Raw genomic sequence first — 27,872 nt, forward strand, 5'->3', positions numbered from 1 at the left:
TTTAGTGCATGGTTCAAGTTACTTGAACCCTTAGTATTTCTTCAATAGCACATTTTATTTAGTTATTGAATTAGAAATTGTGAAACTTATGACTTTGGGAAAGTGTTAGAAGGGATTTACATGTTAAATTGTTACTTTGATATGACATTGTTGATAGTAGAGAATGGTAGATTATGTCATGACATATCAATATGCCATAATAATTTCTCAAGTTTGTGTACTTGAATATAGAAAGATCATCCAAATAATGGCTTGGCCAAATGAGTATAATGTTGTTTCTTGTTTTGAGATTAATTAAAAACAATATGTAATAAGTGATTTTATTGTATAAAGAATAGAAAAGCTTTCCCAAGTATAGATATCAAAAGAAACATCAAAGAAATAAAAGTTTAGTTTATATATTAAATACATGACCATTTTAGAAATTGATTGGTATGAGTGTGTTTTCACGCCTTATTATATATTACAAGCTATAGAATTGTGCCAGGAGATCTTGAGATAGGTTGTATTGGCCAAAAGTTTAGTTAAAAATGTTAGAAAGAAATTAGAATTTAGCCAAAGTATATATGTTGTGCCATTTATTAGATTGAATTTACAATGATTAATATGACAATATAGATTAATGTATAGAATGTAGTCAAAAGAAAAGAAGAAAGAAGGGCATGAATAATAATTGAAGTTGATGGTCATGTAAGAAAATGTAAATTTATGGCGTTAAGATTTGTATTTAGAAAGTTGTACGAGGTATATTTGTTATATTAGAAAAATATTAGAGAGTTCTTTAATGACATGGTTAGGTGATGTATAAGTTTGAGAAAATCAAAGGGCTTTTGCGTAAATGGGGACAGGGTAATTAATGTAATCCATCGATGAAGAGTTTCACAGGTAAGGAACAAAAAACAAAAGATTAGACAAGCCAGTGGTATTGCCATTTTTTTTTTCTTTCAGTTCAAAATCTTTCTTATGCACTGAAAAAACTGTAAATCATTCTTAGCTATTCTATTTTCATTTCAAAACAGCTGCTCAGGGCTGGGGAATCCAGGTGTTCACCTATTAAGATCTTATATACAGAATCATCACCTCTAGTACTATACTTTTTTTTTTCCTATATTAATTTTTCAAATGATGGCTCCCTTAAAGATGGTTAGGAATTCATTGACCAATCATAGTTCTGGTATACAATATTTATGGGACCTCCATCACTCAAGAGGTGAGTCAAGAGACCAGCTTTGGTTGCATCCAGATAACTGATTATCCACTTCAGGATTTCTTTGTCCTGTCCAAAATCCGACTTGAACCTGTGGCACAACAACGTTATAACATGTAGTTAAACAGATGATGAAAGACCTGCCAATGAATAATGTTGAAGCAGATCGCTGTAACCATTTATACAAAAGATATCACTCACCACTTGATGATCCGCGTCAGATAAATTGTCCTCCCATCCAAATTCACTTCAATTCCACCCCTCTGAAAGAATTCTCTTGTAGCGAATCTTAGATCAGCTTCAACTCTTTGGGATGTGAAAAACCTCACCGTGGGACTTGATTTTGTTCCATTGCATANGAACCATGCACTAAAGGCCATTCATTTCATTGAACTAACATAACCAAGTGTTATTCTAGATTTTGGCATAACAAAATGCACTCTTGAATACTAAAACTTACACTTGGTTAAGCCTAACACAACCTCTCAACTCCAATTCTTTCCTTTCTCAAACAATTTCTTCAACAAGATTTAACAAACTCATGCATGCATTTCTCTTTGAATTTTCATCAAACAATTCACATGCACATGCAAATACTTGGTTGGCCACACTTCCACATCTCTCCAAATCCACTAAAATTGGAGTAAAAACTCACCAAACTTAACTTCGAATCTAGCCGGATTCAACACTTCCAAATTCCAACATCAAATCATCAAAATTTCATCCAAAGTTCAACCAAAACATCACATCTACATAACTACTCATCTTGGCTGAATTTCTACACATTATTCTCCATCAAACAAAAATATAAACAACCAATAATTCTTATCATACATCATAAACAAACACTCAAGAATCAAATTACACATAAACTACTCAAATTAAAGCTTAGATTGGGTTTACTTACCTTTTTCTTGCAAGAATCCTTTTCTTTGCTTCCTTTGCTCACTTTCTCCATTGATTCATGCTAAAACACATAAATTCATGAGAACTCATACTTATAAAACACAAATCACAAACATTTGCTAAAATTCTAACCTTAGAAAGCCACAAAATGAACATATATTCACTTAGGCATGAATTCTCATGTAATTCCCTTGGAAGACTTTGAAGAAATGGAAGAGAAATGGGGGAGGAAGGTGGCGTGCTCAAGGGATAAGAATGGCTAGGGCTTGTCAATTGAAGCCTTATAACTAATAAAGTATATACGTATATATATATTCCCATTTTGCCCTTGCACTTTTATAATAATTCCAATTATGCCATACATGCATTTACCGATATACCCTCACTTTCAATGGATTTAACACATGTTCTTGGTCATTTTCACTCCCCACTCTTTCATCTAGTTGTGAGTGAAAAGACCATTTTACCCTTATTCTTTAATTTCTTTCTATTACTTTACAAACACGTATTTATCTCGGTATCACACCGGATGCATTTTTCCATAATCTTTCTACCACCCTATTCTCATGGCTAGCACACTTAGTAAATTATATTTATCATACTCACTTTTCACTTGAACACGTGATTTTATGTGAAGTGACCATTTTGCCCCTATTGAAACTTTTATGGAATTCCTCTATAAAACTAGTTAAATATATTCACTATAACTATAAAATAATCCCTACCATATTTCTAAATGTGGGTATTGCAAAATTACCATTCGACTTCTCAGATTGTTTTATGCAAACAAGCACATATATGATAGATCTCTAACAAACTCCATAGGCCTACTTTTCAAATCACTCTCCACTAATGTAAACTAGTGCATTGCCAAAGATCAAAATATCTTTATAAAGCTTGTAATGTTAGGCTAAGGTAATAGGCTCCAAAGAAAGGATAGGATAAACAAAGGAAGAGAACTCGCTTTGATCATAATGCAAACACAAAGAACCTCTATACTTCAATTCTTAACTTTTCACCACTGCTCGACCTTTCTCTTTTGTCAACTACCATTTTTTTTTCTTTACTTGAAAATAGAATATCTTGCTTTATTGTTGACTTTCCACAACCCCCAAACTTATCATTTTTATAGCCTTGGATGGTGGATTTTTTATTGGTCAACCATTTGTACATAGACCTTTATTGCTCTTTATGCTATGTATATGCCACGTAGTTCTCTTAAATTGTAAGAATAAAGTGTTTAGGCATATAAGAGTCAGACAATTTGGCCACACAAGAAAAATATGGCTCTATTATATAAAAAAGCTCAAAGAGGTGACTAGTGATAAATATGATAAAGGTTAGCTAGAAAGGCTCAAACGATCCAAAGATAGCCTAGATCATCTCCTCAACAATGTCTAATCTATATATCAATACATATTGCAATAATAATGATTTACGCGATATAGAATAAAATGCCTTTTATTATTGATTAATGAACATTATTACAAAGAGTCAATTCTACAATAATTGATTGGCTTTACGGCATCTACTCTAACAAAAGAGCCTCTAGCAACATAAAGTCAACCAAACTCAAATTTTAAGCAATATTCAACATTTTTCAGAAATCATTATAACACACAATCATTACTCTCATAGACTTATGTGAGCAAAAAAAAAAAATTCAAACTTTCTCAGATGTCATGATCATAAAAACACCAAAAACTACCTAATTGTGCAAATATATTAAAAATTTTAAATTTCTCAAGATGTCCTATCATAAAAACACCTAAAACTACCTAATTGTGCAAAAATATTAAAGTTTTAAAAAAATTTCCCAAAATCCCTACCCAAAGTTAAAGTCAACATTGCCCTCAATGTAAAGAAAATGAGAAAGGGATAGGATGTAATACCCACATCAGAAATATGGTAGGGATTATTTATAGTTATAGTGAATATATTAACTAGTTTATAGAGGAATTCCATAAAAGTTTCAATAGGGGCAAAATGGTCATTTCACACCAATCGCGTGTTCAAGTGAAAAGTGAGTATGATAATTATAATGTATTAAGTGTGCTAACGATGAGAATAGAGTAGTAGAAAGATTATAGAAAAAAACGTGGTGGGATGCCGAGATAAATAGGTTGTAAAGTAATAGAAAAAAATAAAAGAATAAGGGTAAAATAGTCTTTTCACCACAACAGATGAAAGAGTGGGGAGTGAAAATGACCAAGAACATGTGTTAATCCATTGAAAGTGAGGGTATCGGTAAATGCATGTATGGCATAATTGGAATTATCATAAAAGTACAAGGGCAAAATGGGAATATAAATATATATATATATATATATATATATATATATATATATATATATATATATATATATATATATAAGGTTTCAATAAACTAAACCCTATCCATTCCCACCCCTAGTACACGCCACCCCCATCCCATTTTTCTCAAACTTCTTCACCAAATTTCAAAGAGAATTCATAGGATTTGGCTTAAATTTTTGTAGATTTTCAATCATAAAGCATCCAAATGTAAGATTCAGCACAAAGGTGTGTAATTAAACTTTAAAGTTTTAAATTCTTATGGTTTTATATGATTTAGGTCCAAGAGAAAGAGAATTTAGCAAAGAAAGGTTATATCATTAGTGTTGCACCAATTCAAGGTAAGTAAATCCAATTTTAGTTTTGATTTGAGCAATTTGTGTAGATTGATCTTGTTTGTTTGTATGTGATTATATGGGGAGAATTATTGGTTGTTTTAATGTTGAATGATGTGTAAAATTCCAGCCATGAGAAGTAGTTCATGTGTGTGTGGTGGATTTGGTGGAATTATGGATGAAATATGGAAGATTGTTGATGAAATTTTGAAGTGCTGAATCCGGCCAGATTTGAAGTTAAATTTAGTGGTTTTTGCTCCAATTTGGTGGATTGGAGAGATTTGGAAGTGGGGCCAACTAAGTATTTGCATGTGCATGTGAATTGTTTGATGAAAATTCAAAGAGAAATGCCTGCATTGTTTGTTAAATCTTATTGAAGAAATTGTTAGAGAAAGGAAAGAATTGGAGTCGAAGGTTATGTTAGGCTTAACCAAGTGTAAATTTAGTATTCAAGAGTGCATTTTGTATGCCAAAAATTTATAATATCACTTGGTCATGTTAGTTCAATGAGATAAATGACTTTTAGTGCATGGTTCAAGTTACTGAACCCTTAGTATTTCTTCAATAGCACATTTTATTTAGTTATTGAATTAGAAATTGTGAAACTATGACTTTGGGAAAGTGTTAGAAGGGATTTACATGTTAAATTGTTACTTTGATATGCATGTGTGAAGTAGAGAATGGTAGATTATGTCATGACATATCAATTGCCATATAATTTTCTAAGTTTGTGTACTTGAATATAGAAAGATCATCCAAATAATGGCTTGGCCAAATGAGTATAATGTTGTTTCTTGTTTTGAGATTAATTAAAAACAATTGTAATAAGTGATTTTATTGTATAAAGAATAGAAAAGCTTTCCCAAGTATAGATATCAAAAGAAACATCAAAGAAATAAAAGTTTAGTTTATATATAAATAACATGACCATTTTAGAAATTGATTGGTATGAGGTGTGTTTACGCCTTATATATATTACAAGCTATAGAATTGTGCCAGGAGATCTTGATATAGGTTGTATTGGCCAAAAGTTTAGGTAAAAATGTTAGAAAGAAATTAGAATTAGCCAAAGTATATATGTTGTGCCATTTATTAGATTGAATTTACAATGATTAATATGACAATATAGATTAATGTATAGAATGTAGTCAAAAGAAAAGAAGAAGAAGGGCATGAAATAATTGAAGTTGATGGTCATGTAAGAAAATGTAATTTATGGCGTTAAGATTGTATTTAGAAAGTTGTACGAGGTATTTGTTATATTAGAAAAAATTAGAGAGTTCTTTAATGACATGGTTAGGTGATGTAAAGTTTGAGAAAATCAAAGGGCTTTTGCGTAAATGGGGACCGGGTAATTATGTAATCCATCGATGAAGAGTTCACAGGTAAGGAACAAAAACAAAAGATTAGACAAGCCAGTGGTATTGCCATTTTTTTTTTCTTTCAGTTCAAAATCTTTCTTATGCACTGAAAAAACTGTAAATCATTCTTAGCATTCTATTTTCATTTCAAAACAGCTGCTCAGGGCTGGGGAAACAGTGTTCACCTATTAAGATCTTATATACACAATCATCACCTCTAGTAACTACTTTTTTTTTCCTATATTAATTTTTCAAATGATGGCTCCCTTAAAGATGGTTAGGAATTCATGACCAATCATAGTTCTGGTATACAATATTATGGGACCCCCATCACTCAAGAGGTGAGTCAAGAGACCAGCTTTGGTTGCATCAGATAACTGATTATCCACTTCAGGATTTCTTTGTCCTGTCCAAAATCCGACTTGAACCGTGGCACAACAACGTTATAACATGCAGTTAAACTGATGATGAAAGACCTGCCAATGGATAATGTTGAAGCAGATCGCTGTAACCATTTATACAAAAGATATCACTCACCACTTGATGATCCGCGTCAGATAAATTGTCGTCTCATCCAAATTCACTTCATTCCACCCTCTGAAAGAATTCTCTTGTGGCAAATCTAGATCAGCTTCAACTCCTGGGATGTGAAAAACCTCACCGTGGGACTTGATTTTGTTCCATTGCAAGTCCAAAGTGGATTAAAGGATTCATTTCTGAGTAATGAGCTCATTTTATTCAGTAAGAAAAAAAGTCAATATATCTTCAGATTTCATGAAATATTTTTAGATTTCATAAAATAATTATACTATACAACCAAAAAAAAAAAAAAAAAAAAAAAAAAAATTAATAACCTCTAGGCGCTTGTCTCCAGAGCCAAAGGGCTTGACTAATGAGTAGGTACCCCTCCGATTGTTTCTGAGGATTCCATTCTTTATTGTAATCAAGGAATAGGGATACCCTCCAATACAATTGAAAATCAGAAAAGAGATTTCCTTTCAATTACTCCCTCTGGGTGACCTATCCTAATTATAGCATGGAGACATGATTGTACAGTTCAAGAAGAAGGCTAATTTCTATCTGCTGAAAGTGTAAAAGGTTCACCCTATGAAGATTTGAGCAAATTAACATATCTGCACTCATAGCAACAATAAATTATATAAAACAATCAATATTAGAAGGTTATATAAACCAAAAATATACAACTCAAATAGATTAAATTCCAAATATTACAAAATATATAAATGTGTGTGTGTGTGTGTGTGTGTTCAATTCGTAAGAAAAGAAAGAATTAATACCTTCGAAATTCTCCACTTCTGCTGATGGCCACATAGTCGACATGACATCTATCATCAGAGGCGTAAGACTCAAGTATGGCAGACATTATCTTGTTAAGTCTTTGTCCAACCAAACGGCAGTCTTAGGCTCAAAATCATTTGTGCATCCTCTAAAATTATAGCATTTTGGAATATAGGGTTCATGCTCCAGGAAACGATAGAAATGGTTTCCATCTTCAAAATCATTTTCTCTGCATTAATATTATAACATAAGCATAACCAAAGTTAATCACCATTTGATAATTTATTATTTTTACATGTTTCTTACCCGAAAACGTGATGGATAAAATGCTTCTTGCTCAGCTGCTTTCCAATCTCAACGCCCTACATTTTAATTTGCATCATTGTACAACAACTCAAAACTACAAAAAGGTAAATCAGTCATTTCTTCATTCTGAATTTATCACTTGTTCAATTCCTTCCTGAATGCAAAATTTCATTTATAATTTTTAATAGTTTTAGAAAAAGGGTAGTATATAGTGTCAAAAATAATCATGGAAAAAAACAAATAGACCCATTTTCGAAGGACAATAATGCCCTATCATCTTGGACTATTTTCGTATTTAATATAAATTTTTGTAAATCGTGGCAGAACAGGTGCGTCACAAAAAAACTATTTCAAACTCATATAGAGCAGAAATGAACATGCGCATGTGAGTTTTAATACTAATTGATTGTGTTCTGTTTAACTCGATTTTCTTTCTGACCAAATGTATTTGTTAACTTAGTACGAAGTAAAATTATTATAATTAATTCTCTAACTTTGGGCCTTCAAATTGCCAGTTCCTACAGCTACAGTTAACAACATTTCCACGGGATCATACGGGACCTCCTTGCTCTAGCTCTTTTAACTCAAAGAAACAGATAAATTAAATACAAACCTGATACACAGACAAAATCAATTATCAATTTAATCTATGATGTCCATGTACTGTGATTATATCAACCAACTTGTATATTACACACAGTCCATAATAATGTTTTCTAACCAATGATATGATATGATTGTTTATTAAAGGAATTAATTAATTATTGTTTTAGAATAGGAAGCAGTTATGTAATAGCGGGGTTATCATATCTCCCGCGTGCTCGCCATCATTAAGTTGACAAACAGTAATTTTTCATTTTACCATAAAAACATGAAAAAGCAATTTCTGATAAAAAAAAGTTCTAGAGATAATCAGATATTTGTAAACACACCAAATCAAATAGACATTCAATATTTCTCAAAATCCAATTTCAATAAAAAACATTCAAAAACGTACCTTCCTCCTGCCGCAATCCAAGGGTGGAGCATACCCACCATCTCACTTCCAGCAAAGCAGTTTTTAACAATCTTCATCTTCATCAGACGGTCTTGAATTGGCAACTTCTGTCTTAACACCCTAATAATATCCAACAAATCATCCATGGATTCGTCATCATGATCACATCAAACCATAGACGGGTGGTGCGGTGCATCACTAGAACATTTCTTCACCAACATCTCCCTGAAACGAGGTCAAAACTCCCACTATCCTCAAAGAATTCAAAGCCACCAAACTCCAAACAACTTATCGTTGAAGAATATCTGCGGCACCTGAGAAGATCCTGTCTTTGTATACATCTTTTTCTCTTTTGGATAGACGTCGATATTAATTTCAATAAATTGCAATCCTTTTGTCTAAAAAAGGTCCGAACAGCTGTACTGTCTCGCAGTTGGATCTTGAAAAGAGCTTATGCGGTTTTATATCATGACCATTTATATTATATTTTCATCTTCATCTCGTTCTTGAGCTTCACTACAACTTTGAGTCCAGAGATATTGAACTGAGTTACCCGTCCGATTTGATCATTACAGTTTCAGACCATGCATCTGCATCGAGTTTTCTTTGAGAGAGAGAGAGTTTTGGCGATTGCAGCAGAGAAGTTGTTGCTTCTTTCACGAATAAATTTACCGATTGTAGGCATGTCGAGGAATGAATTCTCTGTAACTGGAGGAGGAGGAGTACTGGTGAAAGGCCAGGAGGAGCTTCTGGCTTTGGAAGCTGTGAATGAGGTTGGATGATCCCCACTCCATCACTTTACTTTTAATTGAATCTTCAACGGCATCGCCATTTGAATTTGAATTTGAATTTGAATTAGAATTATGATCTGGAGAGGGATTGTCGGCATTTTCTGAGAATCTATTCAAAATCTCTGCAGATTCCATCTTCATTTCTCTAAGGAAATGGAAGAGAGTAATAGTGTTTGATGAGAGATTGACAAAATTAACAAAAGCTATAAAAGTGCTAGCGATGAATTCGGGAGGGTTTATGAGGAGAATATTGGGAAGCTATAACAAGAAGAGGTCAAAGACGTGAGACAATAAATAATTAGAAAAACAAAAAAATCTTTCAGTTAAAAGGCGACCAAGCACTTAAGCGGCTCTTTGATAATATCCACGGCCCACTTTCCGCGTACCACCAACGGAAACTAATATTCATTATACAAGTACCATTCGCCCTTGCGAACTAGCAGTTAAATTTACAGTATGGTAAAGGGTAGTGGGTTTCATGTCATTTGATTTTGACTTAGTTCGCGTTAATTGAGGGCAAGTTGTTGAACAGTCTAGTGTTGATTTGGATGAGTCAAAAGTGTTAAAAAGTCAGTTATGCTTAGGTGAACAGTGAATTTCCATGTGGCGTCCTTTACCTTCTGATTACAAGCTTTCGAACGTGAACACCGTTTAGATATAATATAAGTAATAATTAGGCTCTAAGATTTAAACAAGTTTTATTACAAGTCAGTATTAAATATAAAGATATTTTCATCCAAAAGACAATAGTTGTTAACTTATTTGTTAGATAAAAGAGTAAACTTGAAAGATTAAAAACAGAAGAGTTTGTCTATTTTGTTCACAAGATAACACAATGACCATGATAACAAAGGGAAAAAGTTACCACTTGACTTGTTGCCGGTGAACAAGACGTTTAGAATCCAAACATCTTGTATTGAGTCTTACCAAGTGACCGCTTATACATTTATAACTTACTTGACTCATTGGGTTTATATGGATTCAATAGACCTCGGAGAATTAGTTGAGATACGCGCAAGGTTTAGATACCTTGATCATTAAAAAAAAAAAATACAGAAAGGGATAAAATAATAAATGATAATTTTTCTAAGTTTCATCTTAAGGAACTTGCCTACATAGTAATATTATCTGTCTATAGCAAAAAATATATGTAAATTAAAGGTGTAAAATGAAATAAAAAATTTATGTAAAGTTGTTTGAGACAATAATTTATATTTTAGAATTGTGACCATATCTTTGAACTTATAGGTACGTATAACTCGCTCACACGAACACTTTTTATTAAAACCAAAATATTTTTAGGTTTTCAAACATGTTTAAAGTTTTGGCATGAATTTTTCTATACTTTTTTACTATCATCCTCAAATTATCCATTCCTCTTTTTTTTTTTTTTTTTAGGTATCCAAGCCCAACTGTAGAAATTGTCTAATCCTCAAGGCCACGAAACAATCTACAAGGCCTAATGAACCAAGGTAATGGTATAAATATAGTAGGTACCTCTCCTATTACTAGAATACAAGACTCCCTAGGTATAACTAACCTCAGTGGTTAAAGGGTTTGTCATCTGGCCATAAGGGGAGAGGTTCCTTCCTCTTTTGTCTAATTGTAGCAATTAATAATTTTATTACTTTACCTATGTACCACTTGCATTAAGCATAACTAAGTCAAACAATAATTTTTGTAACTATACCTCTATTAAGTTATAACCTCCTCATAGTAATAAAATTAGTTTGATTTCACCTTAGTTATGTCTATAGATAAGTTTTATTGTATTATGATTTTCATCTTTCAAATTATTATTTTTAAATATTAAAATCATTAGAAAAATTGTATAATAAAAAAACTATTTTTCATTGATGTAAACACTTGTTATTTTAATTTTGTTGGATAAAAAATATATTTTTCTGAAAAACAATTTTTTGCATTTTTTTATGTTCTCTCTATATATATATATATATATATATTTGTTTATTATATGAATAATCATATAAGACAAAAGCGTTTTTGTGTTTTTTTGTCAAATTTGTGTGTTAGATAACAATAACAAATTATGCTAATGACGGTTATCTTTTGGACGGAAATATCCCTATACTATATCGTTTGGGCTTACAGTATCACTTATTTAAATCTTTAGGTCTAATTGTCAATTACACTGAACCTAATAGGTATTTATATTACCAGGTTTTTTTTTTTTTTTTTGTTTCCAAATATTGTCATTAAAAAAAGAAGCCTAAACTATATATACAATAAATATCTTAATTTTGGGTAGAACTTAGAAGAACTTTTGGTATTAATTAAAATAATAATAATAATCTTTAAGAATAACATCTCTTCCTCAAAAATTCTTAAATTCTAAAAATATACGTAAAAACCCACTAAGACTCAAATTTGCATTAAAGACCTACAATCAAGGTAAAGTAAGATAGATAAGTCGCATAGATCTCATCAAGACGAAATGGATAATAAACAGGACGTCAAATATAAAGGAAATTGATATTTGACCTTCACCATGTGTTTCTAGTAGTAGAGGTGGTAAAAAAGCTTGGGCCCAAAACAAGATCCAAGGATTGTAGGTCTACGGATCAGATTTGCACAACGGAATACAAATAAAAACTTTGATCCATAAACCTTGAGCCCTATATCTTATACCCGTTTACGGAGTTTGCATATGAAACATATATTAAACCAAAAATCAGAGTTTCATACCAGTATTTGGAGACTCCTTCAATCAACACAATTTGCTCCTACTTCAAGTTAGAAGTGCACTTTCGGTATCCACATGAAGACAGGACACCGATCACCAAGCGGCTCGATGTGCTAGCCAAAACTGCAAGTATCAAGAATGGGAATGTAGAATTTTTCTCAGAAAAATTCTCCTCTTTCAACAATGGAGAGTCCACAGTCTAGGAGAGTGAGGGAGAGAGAGAGAGTGGATGGCTAGGGTTTTGTTTTTGTGAAAATTATTTTTTTGTTTTTGATTTTAAACACCTAAATAGTGTACACCAAAAACCCTAATTTAATTTTGAAATCATATCAAATAATTCCAAAATTAAGTTAAATATATAATTACCAATATCAAGGTAATTTCCCACATGGCATTTTATGTTTCTAATTCAAACTTGAATTTGATTTATATTATCATTAATATTAATATTATTCAAATATTAATATTAATATTAATATAACATTTAAATACATATATTTAAATATATATATTTAAATACATAATCTCACTTATTTTAATTTCCATATGAAATTTAATATAGGCAACGACCTCAGCAAATTTAATTGCACTGTGAGATTACCGAAATACCCTTTCATCTTAAAAGACGAAAATACTCTTTCACTTATTTATCCTTAATCTATCTTCTATGTGTATGACCCGAAGGCTCTTCATCATATCAGCAGTGAGTAGTATCACGATTGACACCCAATCAATCGTCTCACTAAATATAAACCAAGATTGGCCTCTAGCAAGGCATCATGGCCACCCAATAGATTCGGATTCAGCGAAATAGCTTACTTATCAATGATATGGTTATCATGCAATCAAATCCTTTCATCTTTCATTATCTCATCAAGGTTGAGGTACAGAAGTAATGTCAACCTTAGATATCCCTGACATCTCAGTATTCGGTTATTAGGCTAACGATTGGAAATAGATTGGATTGAGATACAACTCAATCACACTGTGGCCACAGATTTAATGTCGTTGTCATTTACCGAATTGCACAGTGAGATAATCGCTCCCGTACTTGAGAGTGATGAATCTTTTGTCAATCCATTATGGTCTTGATATACTTCTTGATGTAGCCAATCACTATCGTTTTGATAGCTCCAAATAGAATTACGCTGGAACACTAGTGTCAAATTACACCAATTATTGCACAAGGTGCTCTGGTGATTGTAAGTCTAAGGATCACATGCACCACCATCCGTTAGAGGATTTATTCCACAGACACTGGGGTTACCATCTATGTGGAATCCTCTAGTGGGTCTGTCTGGTGAACTCACCCATGGCAAGCACCCATGTATTGCACCAGGTTGTTGGCAAACAGCCTTGACAAGTGAGATCAATCACTGCCTTTCAACAAGGTCGTTCAACACTATGATAGCCTTACCGTATTATATGTGTCCCTAGTCAGAATAATACTGGGGCTACAAATATTTCTAGAATAGCCACCATATGTGATCGTATGGTTCTCTCTATCAATATTTGAAACACTTGATACCCTCGTAACGATTCTACCATTCTAAGGACATACATCACAACATATAATAAATATGAATTACATAATATAAAAAGCCTTTTTTATTGATTATAAAAATTATTACAAGAGTCAACATTACAAAATGGATTGGCTCTAAGGCGCCTATTCTGACAATCTCTCACTTGCACTATAGCCAATCATTCATGTATTTGATACCAAATGATATTAAGTGCTTTTCATGTTTCTACTACTACAAAGCCTTTGTCAATGGATCGGCGAGGTTGTCATCAGTATGTACTGTGCAAATATGCACATCTTTTCTCTCAACCATTTCTCTGATGAGATGAAATCACCTAAGTATGTGTTTGGATCGTTGGTTAGACCATGGTTCCTTCGCTTGAGCTATTGCTCCATTGTTATCGCAATAGACATCTATTGAATCAACAATAGTGGAAATCACACCAAGTTCGATGACTTCTTAATCCAAACTGCTTCTTTGGCCGCATCGGATAATGCGATATACTCAGCTTCTATTGTAGAGTCCACTAGAATGCTTTGCTTGGAGCTCTTCCAGCTCACTGCACCTCCATTGAGACAAAATACAAAACCAGACTAGGAATAATAATCATCTTTATCCATTTGAAAACTAACATCGTTGTATCATCTAACAACGAGCTCATCTTCCCCTCTATAAACCAAAAACATATCCTTAGTCATTTTTAGGTACTTAAGATGTTCTTGAAAACTATCTAGTGACGTCACCTGGATTTGATTGATATCTACTACAAGTGCTTAATGCACATGAAACATCAACCCGAGTACATGACATGACATAGATGATGGATCCAATTAGTGACGCATATGAGATCATTTTCATCCTATCTCTCTCATCTTGTGTTTTAGGACACATGTCTTTAAAGAGATAAAAACCATGTGACATTGGAAGAAATCCTTTCTTGGATTCTTCCATACTGAATCTCTTCAGTACCTTGTCTATGTATGTACTCTAACTTAGGCCAAGAAACCTATGTGATCTATCACAATAGATCTTTATCCCAAGGATATAGGCTGCTTCTCCTAAGTCTTTCATAGAGAAGCACTTAGATAACCAAGTCTTTATTGATTGCAAGTTTGGTATATCATTCCCAATAAGAAGTATGTCATCGACATACAACACCAAGAATGCAACTGCACTCCCACTTGCTTTCTTGTAAACACAGAGCTTATCTTCGTTCTTGATGAAACCAAAGTCTTTTACAACTTCATCAAAACAAATATTCCAGCTCCTAGAAGCTTGCTTGAGTCCATAAATGGACCTTTGTAACTTGCATATCTTATCAGCTTGTCTAACAAGAACGAAACCATCGGGTTTTGTCATATACACATCTTCTTCTAGGTTTATGTTCAAGAAAGCTGTTTTGACATCCTTCAGCCAAATTTCATAGTTGTGATATGAAGCAATCGCGAACATAATTTGGATAGACTTGATCATGGCAACCGGCGAAAAAATTTCTTCATAGTCAATGCCATGAATTTGTTTGAAACCTTTGGCAACTAGTCATGCCTTATAGGTATGCACACTGCCATCCATGTCAGTCTTCTTCTTGAAGACCCATTTACACCTTATAGGTTTTACCCATTCAAGTGGATCCACCAAAGACCATACTTGGTTATAGTACATGGAGTCCATCTCATATTTCATGGCTTTAAGTCATTTAACGAAATCTAGATTTGATATAGTGTCATCGTAGGTTCTGGGTTCATTGTCTTGGTAGACTAGTACATCGCCATGTTGAGTCATGAGAAAACCATATCTCTTGGGCTTATGATGTACTCTTCCAGACCTACGCAACTCCTGTGCTAATCGAGGTAGTTCACTTTGATCCACAGATTGTGGAGTAACTTCCTCATGATGTTCAACCACTTCTTGTGGCACATCATCCTGTCCTTCGTCTAATGTATCTTGTGGTACTAGAACTTCATCGAGTTAAACTTTTCTCCCACTAGTACCTCTTAGAAGAAATTCCTTCTCTAAGAAAACATCAGTACAAGCAACAAAAATTTTACGCTCTTCTAAGTTGTAGAAATAGTATCCTCTGGTCTCCTTAGGATACTCCACAAATATACATTTATTAGATTTAGGTCCAGCTTGTTTGAAGTCAATTTCTTGACATAAGCTTTACAACCCCAAATCTTCAGATAAAACAAATTAGGCTTTTGCCCATTCTATAGTTCATATGGAGTCTTATCCACAAACTTTGATGGCACATCGTTCAGTACGTGAGTCGTAGTCTCTAAGGCATAACCCCAGAATTAGGTATGTATAACTCAATTTGCCATCTTGGCATAGTTGTTACTTTGAGAATATTCATAGTGTCTATTTCAAGAACATATAATTATTACGAAATTGTTCCATGAAGAATGTTATTTATACTAAAAGACAATAATCCATTAGTAATAAAAGCAATATTCTCATTTGTCCAAAGTGGACACAGAAATATTATTTCTAGAAACTAAGGTAAATCATAATAATCCATAAGTTCCAATAACAAGCCCATAGGTAAAGTCAAATAATAACATCCCACAACTAATGTAGCATTTATGTGCTCCATTTTCAACTAGTAGGTCCACATTATCACAAATGTGAGAACCACATCTAATGTCAATGACCCAAAATGTAACAAGAGATGAATAGATCTAATACACACCTTTAGAAGAAAAGGCATTCTTCTTCTTATTCTTCAGAAAGGCCTTACCGCAGTAGAAGCAAACTATCTTCCCAGCTTAGTTGATGTCAACCCTAAACTTAAGAACATCCTGAGGTTTGGACTTAGGTTTGGGTTTGGCCTTAGCCTTACCTTTACCTTTGACCACTTCTTTACTAGTGTTAGCAACTAACATCACTGGTTTAGACTTAAAGTCTTCTTTTAAGGTTAGGACCTCAAGAAGAGTCTTCTCATTCATTCTCATATTATCTATAAACTGAGAATGAGAATCAGGTAAGGACTGCAAGACTAAGTCGATTATCAAGTCATTGTCCAAACCACAACCAAAAGTCTCAAGCCTTTCAACGTACACAATCATCTTGAGTACATGAGGTCTAACTTCAGTACGCTTATCCATTATGCACGTTAACAACTATTTCGACACCTCATACCTTCATTATGTTGAAGGTATAAAATCATGGTAGAAGGATCCATGTTTTTCATATTGCTATTGCAATTTAAGTGTCATTGATGCTAAAATAATGTACTTAATAAGTTCTATGCTAGTATCATCAAGACCTTTTTTGCCAACATCTCATGGTTCTCGAGTGATGTCTTTATCAGGCTTTTGATGCAGAGCCTGATTGATGGTACACAATTTACTTTCAAACTTAAGTACAATCTGAAGATCTTTACACCAGTTTGAAAAATTACTACCATCCAGCCTGTGTTGATTATCAGACGCATTGTAAGGTTGTTGTTGCTCATTTTATGATTCTACAAGTGCAGAAAGACAAACTTTAGTATATTGTTTATTATTATTTAATAAGGTTTTTTATTAAATAATTGCTCCCACTATTTTCCTCAAGTTAATAGCCCTCACTATTAACTTGGGAAAGCCTGTTGGCTTTCCTAGTGGACCGAGATCCCATCTAGCCCATTTCAAACCTTTGCTTTGGCGAACAAGCCAAAATAAGTTGATTAGGTAGGTCAACAAACTTAATTCACACCAATGATAGCTCCTACTACCAACCTCAAATGTGAAATAAGCCAAAAAATTGGTAGAAGTGTACACTTTGCTTTAGCGAACAAGGTTTCGATGAACAGTGGTTTGGTCAAACCCATGGTGATGGAAGACGTTTCAATTAATTGACTTAATATACTTTAGCTGAGGGGTTTTTATTTTATGTCTCACTAATTTTATCTTATTAGCATGTTATAGTCATAACATACACCCTTAGCATGCATACTAAACATTAAGGAAACGTGTTGGTGCATAGCCTTAACTAAAACCGATCTCCTCAAGCCTAGAGGAATCGGTAGGTCAACCTAAGTTTAAATAATTAAATAGATTCTTCAAGTAATTTGCCTTCTTCTTTCCATCGCTTCTTCTTCTTAAACATTACAAAAATTTCAAAATAAAATTACAATTTACATATTTGAAAACAAACCTCGAGTTACATTCAAGGGGAGTGAGATGAGAGAGAGAAGTTACATTGGAGAATAAAGAGAAAGGCAAGGCACGCAAGCCCTATTTAAATTACATAATCCCAAAAATTATTAAACTAGGTTTATAGGCTTATGCACCAAACACTATGCATTTTCACAAACAAGAAGATGCATAAACAATCAAAATTCAAAATTTGATTAAGTTGGTAGATTATGTTACCTTTTGATATTCGGCAGTGTTACTTTAAGTCCAACAAGTTTTAAAATTTTCATTTTAGTCCCTCGTTATTTGGCCGCACTCAATTGGGCCTCCATAATGCTTCTAACATGCAACAACATTTAATGGATTAAAAAAATATCATGTAATAACACAATCATGACCCAAAAAATTAGCTTATTTCATCAAATCGTGGGCTGCCCAAAAATTCCAGTTTTGGTGCACATTTTAACGCACACCAGATCAGGCCTTTGGTTGAAAAACCAAATACTGGTCAAGGCCAAGTGCAAGGAGCACTTGGACACCACAGGACAGCCTCATAAAATAGTTCACGGGGAGGACAGTAGCAGTGCATTCACATGTGTTGCTACTTGTCGCATAAGGCTGCTGTTGTGCCGTTTGCGGCAACACAGCCCAGGCATGCGGCCAACACCCTTCCACACATGGCAGCATGCAACAATAGCACTGTTGTGTGTGTTTTAACCAGCAACAACACGCGTTTGCACATTGCCACAACTGCTGCCATCTACGACAGCGCACAATAGCAGGTACTGCCCTTCATTGCAATTCATTCTACAGATCAAGACCAAGTTTTACCTGACCTTGATCAAACACCAAAAAAAATAAAAGATCTAATGCAATATTCATTCAATGCAACACATCAACCAAAACAGTTTTTATTAATCAATTTACAGATTTTAAGAAAAACATTAAAACCCTAATTGATACATATCGAAACCAAATCAACCAAATGTCATTTAAAAACAACGTAATAAGGTATAAGAGGCTCTGATACCATTGTAGGTATATGGATCAGATTTGCTCAGCAGAATGCAAACACAAACTTTGATCCATAAACCTTGAGCCCTAGATCTTTATACTCATTTACGGAGTTTACATATGAAACATATATTAAACCAAAAATCAGAGATTCATATCAGCATTTGAAGGCCCTTTCAATCGATATGATTCGCTTCCACTTCAAATTAGAAGTGCACTTTTGGTATCCACATGAAGACAGGATGCTGATCACCAAGTGATTCGATGTGCTAGCCAAAACCACAAGTATTGAGGATAGGAATGCATAATTTTTCTAAGAAAAATTCTCCTCCTTCAACAATGGAGAGTCCACGGTTTGGGAGAGTGAGAGAGAGTGTGGATGGCTTGGGTTTTGTTTTTGTGAATATTATTTTTTTGTTTTTGATTTTAAGTACACTTAAATAGTGTACACCAAAAACCCTAACTTAATTTTTGAATTATATCAAATAATTCCATAATTAAATTAAATATACAATTACCAATATCAAGGTAAATTCCCACATGGCATTTTATATTTCAAATTCAAACTTGAATTTGATTTTATATTTTCTTTAATATTAATATTAATATAACAGTTATACATATATATATAATCTCACTTATTTTGATTTCCATATGAAAATTAGATATAGGCAAGAACCTTAGCAAATTTAATTGCGCTGTGAGATTACCAAAATACCATTTCATCTTAAAAGATGAAAATACCCTTCTCACTTTTTTATCCTTATTCTGTCTTCTATGTGTGTGACCCGAAGGCTCTTCATCATATCGATAGTGAATAGTATCAATCGTCTTACTAAACACAAACCAAGATTAGCCTCGAGCAAGGTGTCATGGCCACTCGATAGATTCAGATTTAGCAAAACAGCTTACCTATCAACGATATGGTTATCATGCAATCAAATCCTTTCATCATTCATTATCTCATCAAGGTTGAGGTACGGAAATAGTGTCAACCTCATATATCTTTGACATCTCGGTATTCGGTTATTGGACCAACAACCGAAAATAGATTGGATTGAACTACAACTCAATCCCATTATGGCCACAGATTTAGTGTCATTTCCATTTACCAGATTGCTCAGTGAGATAATTTCTTTTGTACCTAAGAGTGATGAATCCTTTGTCAATCCACCATAGTCTTGATACACTTCTCGATGTAGCCAATCACTACCATTTTAATAGCTCTGAATAAAACTACATTAGGCTAGTGTCAAACTACACCAATGTAATGCCCGCTTGAGGTATGTAACTCCTATTTGCTCAATTTGCACTTAAAGTTGTTTTTGTGCCCTTAGTTAAGTGTGTATGTGTTGAAATTGCTTGAATGCCCTGAAATTGGTGAAGTCTGGTTGAAATTTTTGAAAGGCAGACTTCGCCGCGGCGAATTTCTTCGCCAGGGTGAAGAAACTTGCTTCGCCGCGGCGAAGAACTGGCTGAGATTTTTGTTAAGTTTCTAGAGAATTCTTCCTTTGGGGCACAATGACCATTCTACCCCTAATTAGCAGGAAAAGTGGGGAGTGAAATGTAAGGCAATTTCATGGAGAATATGTTAGAGTGGGGGTGTGATTGTAATGAATGAAAGGACAATGATGGGATTTCCAAGGAAGAGCAAGGGCAATATAGGAATGAATGTAGATATTTTGAGCTAAAAAGGGATTAACCTTAGTAAACCCTTCATTCTTCTTCTTCCACCGCCATTCTCATTCCCCATTTTCTCTCAACCTTCCACTCCATTTTCCAAGAATTTCTAAGGACTTTTGGAGGGCTTTTGAATAGTTTTTGATAGAGAGTTAATCTAAAGCATCCTAAGGTAAGGATTCATGCTTTAGATATGAAATTTGATTATGGATGTGTTGAAATCTTATGGTATTATTGTTTAAAGTTATAGAGAAAAGACAAGCTACCAAAGGGAAAGAGAAGTGCTAGTGAAGCCACTCACTCACAAGGTAAGTAAATCCAACTCAAGCTAAAGCTTAAGAAATCATTTGAGTAGAGATTTCTTTATATATGTATGTATTATGCTTGTTGAGAAGTTGAGTTGAGATGAGTATTGATTTTATGGTTGTTGGATACACTTCATTTATGAGAAGTGTTTTGATGTGTATTGAGAGATGGAATTTGAGATGAAGTTTGAGAGGTTTTGTGTATACCTCTTTGGGAGTGTTTTCCTTGACAGGAATTTAGAGTTTATGAGAGAGTTTCCTCCCATTTTTGGATGGCTAGAGAAAGAATTAGAGTTATAGTTAAAGTAGAGTTTTTATATGCACATGAGTTGTTTGATGAAATGCCTAAGAGAAGTATGAGCATTATTAGTAAACCTTAATTCTTGCAACATTGCATATTGGCATTTCATGAGTGCATTAATGAGCATGAGTCATCCATATGCATTAATTGTGCACTTGAGAAGTAGCTCAAGAAAGAGTAGAGAATTGGAGTCTAAGCTACTCCAAGAGTAAAGAGAAAGAGAGAATAAGCACTAGTGAACAAAGAAAGAGTAGTGCTAAAGAAGAGAATAGAGTAGATTGTGCAATGGGGAACCCGAGAGTGATGAGTAGAATCGTCACGGGTAGTGGGTGCTTTGTGATCTCCCAGCCGTGCCTCCGGTAAGATAGGGCCATGACATTCAAGAGAGGGAGAATATACACTCACGTGACCAAGGGTTCCGAATCCATGCATAACCGAGTCTGATCAGCAGAAAATGAGTAAAGTCACGAGAGTGGGTGCTTTGTGACTCCCAGCCGTGCCTCCGGTAAGATGGGGCCGTGACATTTGAGTGAGTAGAAGTCACAAAGAGTGGGTTGGTGCTTTGTGAACTCCACCCGACCGTGCCTTCGGTGAGATAAGGTCGTGACCTTCAAGTGAGAAAGAATGAGAAAACATGAGAAAAGAGCTATGAGAAAGAGAAACAGAAAGAGAAAATAAATGAGATGAGAAGAGTGTAAGGAAAGAATTAAGAGAAAGAGTTACGGGGACATATGAGTAGAGGATTTACTTATTGAGCATTATTTTGTGCTCACCCCGTTGTTTTCTTTGTGTTTGCAGGATCTAGGTGAGGATACGGTCGTTTGGATGTCGGCGAGCGAGGAGCAATAGCTACACTGTCCACTGTTTTTGATGACCTTGTGTAACTGATACTCTATTTTGTACAAAGAATGTATATATTTAAATAAAGAAAAATTGGGCCCACCTACTTTTGTTAATGTACATGTATTTTATTATATGTATTTCTATACGCATTTCGTATAAAGCAGTTGTTACAACCAATTGATGGACAAGGCACTCTAGTGATCTCAAGTCGAAGGATCACATACACCACCATCTGTTAGAGGATTTATTCCAAAGACACTGGGTTACTATCTATGTGAAATCCTTTGATGGGTCTGTCCGGTGAACTCGCCCATGGCAAGCACCCCTACGTTGCATTAGGTTGTCGACAAACAGCCTTGACAAGTTAGATCAGTCACTACCTTTCGACAAGGTTGTTCAACATTACGATAGCCTTACCGTATCATCTGTCCTTAGTCAGAATAGTACTAAGGCTATGGACATTTCTAAAATAGCCACCATATGTGATCAAAGGGTCCTCATTATCGAGATTTGAAATACTTGATACTATTGTCACAGTTTTATCATTCTAAGGACATACATCATAACATATAATAAATATGAATAATATAATGTTGAAAAAGCCTTTTTTATTGACCTTGTGTTTTTAATAGTAGAGGTGGTAAAAAATCCTAAGCCCAAAACCCTATCTCAGGACCGGTCATAAGATCTAACCAAGCCCAAGGGAGGAGGGACGCTGCCGCCCACCTCGGCACACCCCCCTTTCCCCAAATTACATAAACCCCCTAAAAAATATCCAAAACCCCTATACTATATGAAATACATAATAAATTTAGGGGTTAAAAATGATTTTACAAAAAAAAAAAATTTTTAAACAAAATTTGACCGTTCACCAACAATCAAATGGGGGGAGGTTTATTTTTTGTACTTCCCCCCATGCCTAAACTATGAATAACCCCTAATTCCAGCCATTTTCCTCCCAACTCTCAACTGTCATTCTCTCTACTCCAATTCTCAAACTCCCTTCAATTTCATCTATTATTCAATTTATTATTTATATTTATTCATTATTCAATTTCATTCATTATTCAATTTTATCTATTATTTATATTTATTCATTATTCAATTATGTCCATTTTAGTTATTTATTATTTTATCATAGTGGATTCCCTAAATTATGGATTTGGAGGATCATCATCCCCAAATGAGTATTATGTTCCAGTTTCTCCTCCACCCAAGAAATGGAAGGGTTCCATCTATTTTCACTATTGTTAGACGCAGCAATTCCAAATCTAGACACGACCGGGACTACGTTTGGCCAAACATAGGCGAGCTGCAACACCACCGTAAGATCGAGGAAGAGGGTTGTGTTCGTGGTATGAAATTTTTTCAATAAATCAAAATGGGTAGAGACAAATGGGTTGGGGAAAGAGATGTGCGGGATATGCAATTTTTGTCAGACCACGATTGGCGTTAAGAACGAGACTTCTACAATGAGGCATCACCTGGAGAAAAAGCACCCCCAATTAACACAACATGGTTCAACTTCAATCGGAACCGATAAGCAAATACAAACTCAACTTAATTTAAATCCACAATCCTCAACTCTCTCAAACTGGCAATACAATACACTCGCAACACGAGAGGAAGTAGCAAAATGCATAGTTGCTACAGACTCTCATTTCTTTATCTAAAAATGTATTTTTTGTTGATATGATTAGAAAGGCTTTTTTTTTTCCACAATATAGGCTTGTTAGTAGGGGTACAAGTAGAAGGGACAAAACAAAAACTTTATACTAAAATAAATGATAAACTTAAAAAAGAATTTGAAAATTTTCAGAATATCTATTGCACTTACTTTGGACATATGAGCTGCTAGATCAAAAACATATTTTTTGAGTGTCACAATACATTACCTAGATCATAGTTGGGGTTTACAACAAAAATTGATAGGTTTTAAACCATTACATGCTAAACATAGTGCTAATAGTATTTAATTTACAATTATTGAAGTTTTGCAAGATTATTTATTATGTGAGAGAGCTATGGCGCTAACGCTTGATAATGTAGTTGCTAACACCGTGGTCATTTATTTATTTCAAAAGAAATTGGATCCGCTTGGTGAAAGCAAATTTTTTTACCAGAGATGTGCTTGCCACATCATCAATTTGATTGTTAAAGCAGGTTTAGAAGTTATACATGCGAGGATTGATAGGGTATGCATGACTACCAGATTCATTGCTGGTAGCAATACAAAATGGAATGGGTATGTCAAATATTGTTCCCAAGAGAAGCCTTCGGTTCAACCAAAGAAGCTATGTTGCGACATGCCTGTTCGTTGGAACTCCACGTATTTGATGTTGCAAAAAGCTAAGCAAGCCACAAAACAAATTACAGATTTCATGATCTAGAAGAACTATTTGGGTGAAGTTGTCAACGATTCTGATTGGACGGTTTGTAGTATTTTTCATGCATTTCTTTAAGTTTTTTTACGATTTCACTAATACATTAAGTGGTATTTATTATCCTACTACTAATTTAGCATTAGATATTTTACTTCAAATTTATAAAACTTTTGCTAAACATAGATATAATCCAGAGTTAAGTTCAATTATTTCAGAAATAGAAGCAAAATACCAGAAATATTGGTTAGATATTCCATTCTTGTATGGATTTGGTCTTATTGTAGATCCTAGGTTTAGATTAAATGTATTTAATTATATAGTTATTGAGATAGGCCAACATTTAGAATATGACTACATTTCTTATTTCATAGAATTTAACAAAAAATTGGAAAGCCTTTTTTCTTTTTATCAGAATAGCTACAGTGTAACACCCATCTAAGACGACCAATAGCAAGCTAATCAAGACATTCATCAACAAAGCGAGCATCTAGACATATATGGAACTTAGTACCGGTGGTGGTGGATTTAGTAGCTCTAGCATGTACAGACATGGTCCAAATGAGCGACAGTAGGTATCTGCAAATGGGCATGTCCTACATGACCAAGAGGGAGAAACGCGAGATGAATGTGCTTCAATGGTGGATCCAAAATTCAAGTCGATTCCCCATTGTAACCCAAATAACATGTGACATTTTATGTGTGCTAGTTTCCACAATTACATCCGAATTAGCTTCTCAATTAGTGGACGCATTATTGAAGACAGAAAATGCTCTTTAACCAAAGAGATGGTTAGAGTCATCACATGTTTACGGGATTGGATTCATGGAGACAGAAGACTATTGTACCACCCTGAAGATCTCTAACTACTTGACCTCTTCAAAAACACAGATTTCAACAATGTAAATTTCGACGATGTTAATTAATAATTAAATAAAAACATATTTATTTAATTATTTACGTTTAAACTAAATTTGCACATTGCAAATGTTATATTTATGCTATAGTTAAATTATCTCTTTAAATTAAAATCATATAAATTTATAACCATCCATTTATATTTATTTAATTGTTTAAGTTCAAATTAAATTTTCACACATGCAAAGCTAAAATTAAATTATCTTTTTAAATTAAAACCACTATAACCATTCACTTATATTTATTTACTAATTAATTAAAAAAATGTACAAATCATCCCTGAAAAATTACATAAACCCCCTTGCATAAATATCTATTTAGCCAAAATATAAAAAAAATTAGGGGGGCTAAATAAATTTTTCCAGGCCATAGGACGGTCCTATGGGCCCATGATCGGTCCTTCAAGATTTGAGCCGTGCCCACCTCATTTAGTAGTCTCATTTATGAAAACTTTATGCTTTGATAAGTGTAGCCCTCACAATAATTGTTCTAAGTAGGGGTGAGTGGTTCCAGGTACCCATTGGAATTGCTAGGAATCAAAATCAAAATGAAATTGGTCAATTCCTATAAAAAAAAAAAAGAACCAAAACTAGGACTGATTAGTTTCAGTTCTTCGGTTTCTTCCTGGGTACCCTGTAAAATTCAATTACCTCTGTTAATTTAAAAGATGACAAATACACCCTAAAAATTACGAATACACCTTGATAGTTCACAAAATTCACACATACACCCTACAATTTGTTTTAAAAAATCATCTGCTGCAACTAGCCAACTACTTTTCCCAAACATAAAAAGTATAAACACAAGAAAGTCACTTAGGCATGCAAATCATAATGTGACATAAGTACCAACTTGAAAAAAGCTTAATTTTATGTGCTTATGTTAACAATTAATGTGTTTTCCTCAATTTTTTTTTTTTTTAAATTTTTCTAGCTTTTTATGTGCTTATGTTAACAATTAATGTGTTTTCCTCAATTTTTTTTTTTTAAATTTTTCTAGCTTTTTAAAATTTTTAATTTTAATTTTATTCTTCATCAAGTGAAGCAAGAACAAGTTCTTAAACAATTTTAATGATTTTTACTTACCTGTATTTTCTATCAAATTATTTCATATGGTGATGAAAATTTATAATATGTTATTTATGTTGTATGAATAATGATCGGGTTTTCCTTTTATTTTTTTTCACAAGGTCGAGTGATATAAAATTAGTTTGTGATTATTAGTTAAATAGCGAGGATTAGGTTGTGCAACACTAATTAAATTCTTCAGAAACACTTGATGATTTAATGATTAGAATTTGAGACGTGTTATACAGTTAAGCTAAGGTATATAAATTTCTATTAACATGGACATTAATTAAATTAATTAAGACATGACTGGACAAACAGTAATACATCAACCCTCTTGTTACAAGATTAATTAACAATTTTTTCCAAAATGCTCGTGGTGGTTATACCAGATAAGTATGCATTGATCCAAGACACTCTGTTTCAACTGGGCCTGATTGTGTTGAAACAGAGTGTCCTGGATCAATGCATACTTATCTGGTATAACCACCACGATTCCATTCTGAATATGGACAGTAACATTTACTCTCACGAGTTCTTCCAGTTTAGATTTTACCAGTAACATTTTGGCAATGTGTAACCTGATCCAATCTTCCTCTTCTTTCTTCTGAATTTCTTCTAGTGCATAAGAACCCATTTTTACCGCACTATTTAACATAATTCGGTACCATGGTTCTCCTACAAGAAATTCCCATATCTGTACAGGTTGAACATCATAGCTCTCTTGCAATGAGGAAGTAATCATGCAAGTGAATGTGTCGACCTTCCGATTTAATACACAGAGCGTCTGCTTAACCGCATCTAGCATATTCGGGTCCACCATTGCTTCCTGTACATCAATTTGCATTGTATCGATCCATCCTTTAGTCAAAAGATCTCTACAGAAACCTTTTCTAAAGATTTTCCATGGAACGAACAATTCCATAGCTCTATTAGGATAAACTGCTAATCCTTGAACCACATCCGTCAAGTCAGTTTTTCCTAATTTCACTATTAAATCATTCAAATTCTCGAGTTTGAGCTTTAACATGTCAAACAGATGACATTTCCTCATTACCTCAAGTTTTTGAATTCCTGCTGCATAGAGTACGTCAGTTCCTTTGAACTCTTCGTCCTCATAGAATAGTTTATCACCTTCCAACCATGCTAACCTTCGTGCTAGCTTTTCTAAACACCTCTGCAGCTGTACTTCCCCTTGTCCTGTCACCATTGCGATCCTAATTTGGGTTTCTAGATTCTCCTAGAGTGTTTAACTAGCTGAAGTTAATCTTAAGCCTTCTGGAAAACTAAACCTCTCACAAATATCTACATCAATTAACCGCTTCTTTTGTGGAGTGTATGGAGTCCCCTCAGAATGTTTTGTCTTTGGCAGTGGACAATTAGCCCGTTCATGTCCTTCCTATGTACAAGAACAGCAAACTATTGCTTTCTTTTGAGTTTTTTCCTTCTTAGGAATAATTTCCTTTACAGAAGTAGTTTCCTTCGTAGAAGTTTCACCCT

The 27,872-nt window shown here is 33.8% G+C and overlaps 1 pseudogene; it reads right to left on the bottom strand.

Moving 5' to 3' along the window:
- Positions 1-890: 890 nt before the first annotated feature.
- Positions 891-27,582, bottom strand: LOC116113981 (annotated as a pseudogene).
- Between the last annotated feature and the right edge of the window lie 290 nt (positions 27,583-27,872).

Source organism: Pistacia vera, unplaced genomic scaffold (assembly GCF_008641045.1).
Source record: "Pistacia vera cultivar Batoury unplaced genomic scaffold, PisVer_v2 Contig694, whole genome shotgun sequence".
In the NCBI taxonomy this organism is placed as follows: Eukaryota; Viridiplantae; Streptophyta; class Magnoliopsida; order Sapindales; family Anacardiaceae; genus Pistacia; species Pistacia vera.